Here is a 2025-nt window from a genome sequence, read left to right on the forward strand (position 1 = left end):
GTGTGTGTGTGTGTCTCAGCGGGCGGCCCTAATGGAGCAGTGAATTCATTACTGTGTGCAGACAGGCGGTTGTGGCTAATGGACAGACGATGACATCACCAGGCTGACAGCCAATCAGATGCTGCCGTCCCTGACGACCTGCCGGTCAGCAGATCCTGGACAGGAAGTCAGACACTGTCTGGTAACATACTGACCGCCTGGAAGCTGCAGAGAACCCCGGATGGTCATGAAACGACCTGATGACCTGAAGCTTCGCATATTTTCACCTCATCATTCAGTTTTTTCTAAATGTTTCAAACTAAATGTTCCCTCAGCCTTAAACTGACTAAATATCCAGTATTCAGTATAATCCGAGCGTCTCTAAAGCAACCTAAATATTACGTTTTAACTTAAATATTATATTTGATAGAATTTCACCACATATGAGATTTATTAGATATTTAGATTCAGACTAAATATGTAAAGTGAGACATTTATAAATGCATTAATAACAAGATATAAATCCTTTTTTCCAATTATTAGACAGAAACTTTCTCAATTATCTTCACCAAACTGTTTGTTTCTGAACAAAATGTTTTGTATGAAGTGAATATTTTCGTTCCGGAGCAGAAACCTGAGCAGACGCTGCTGCAGGCGGAACGTCGACAAACACAGATTCTTCCATGGAAACGGGTTTGTTGTCGAGTCAGACAATGAGGCGAAAATGTTCATCAGAGCTGAAACAAAAGCAGCGCCGAACAAAAGGCAGCAACACAAAGAGCTTCCTGCAGAGCTCAGGTGTGTTCAGGACAAAAACACTGAGGAGGAGGAGGATGAAGGTCATCAACCTGCTGCTGGATCCAGAGCAGCGAATCAGAAAACCTGGGAAAAAACGGCTTCAGAGACGATCAGGAGACGATTCAGACGGAAGGAAATAAAGTCCAAAAGAACCAAAATCCTTCAATTATCACATCCTAACAACTCACCTGACCTCCAGATGACCTCCACATGACCTTCAGCTGACCTCCACCTGATGGAGACCTGACCTCCACATGACCTCCAGCTGACCTCCAGATGACCTCCAGCTGACCTCCAGATGACCTCCAGATGACCTCCACCTGACCTCCACCTGACCTCCAGATGACCTCCAGATGACCTCCATCCAGTCATTAGTCATAATCGGATCCTAAAGTTGTTCTACTATGAGCCAAAACTGACATCAATAAAACATAAAATATTTATTCAGAATAATTTACATCAAACTTTAGACAATAAAACAATTAATTGGTAAAATGCTAATTGTTCCATCTGATTCACAGTTAAACATGAACCCAGTTCATTAATGGACTCGTCAAACATAAGAGTCATAATCCACGTTTTGTTTTTATTTCTGGGCAGCAGAGTAGACACGGCCCTGGGGGCCTTTCCTCCGGCTCGTCCTTATAAGGCGTGTAGGCTCCTCCCACTGCAGCATGGACTCTGTAGAAGCCACGCCCCCTTCTGATCCCCACCAATCAGCAGTCAGAAAATCTTTTTGCTCAAAATGAATGAGGAATAAACAAAATGGAGTCATTTTTCTCTGACATCAGTTCTTCTGTTTCTGTTTTCTCCAGGTGGCTGGTAGCGGGCCGGTTCTGGTTCTGATGGAGGTTTCCTCTGTCGCCCCCTGCTGGTCAGGAGGAGTGATGCTCCGCAGGTTTAGCTCCGTGGGTAACTAGACTGGATGTGATTTCAACTGAAATGATTCTTTTTTGGGTCGTTGGTTCTGAATTATCGCCGCAGAAATGAACTGAACTGAGGTGAACTTTGACCCCAGCAGGAGAACATTCCCATGTCTCAGATAAGGAACCGACTCCAAACTTCGGATCTGATCAGCGAACGATCAGAAAGAGAAAATCTGCTTTTCTCCTGAAGCAGCTTCACGGAGACGCTGCAACCGACGATTAAATGAAATCATGACAACATTTCTCTGCTTTAACCGCCAGGAAGTGACATCCTGTGTGTGTGTGTGTGTGTGTGTGTGTGTGTGTGTGTGTGTGTGTGTGT

Source organism: Poecilia reticulata, unplaced genomic scaffold (genome assembly GCF_000633615.1).
Source record: "Poecilia reticulata strain Guanapo unplaced genomic scaffold, Guppy_female_1.0+MT scaffold_257, whole genome shotgun sequence".
Classification (NCBI taxonomy): Eukaryota; Metazoa; Chordata; class Actinopteri; order Cyprinodontiformes; family Poeciliidae; genus Poecilia; species Poecilia reticulata.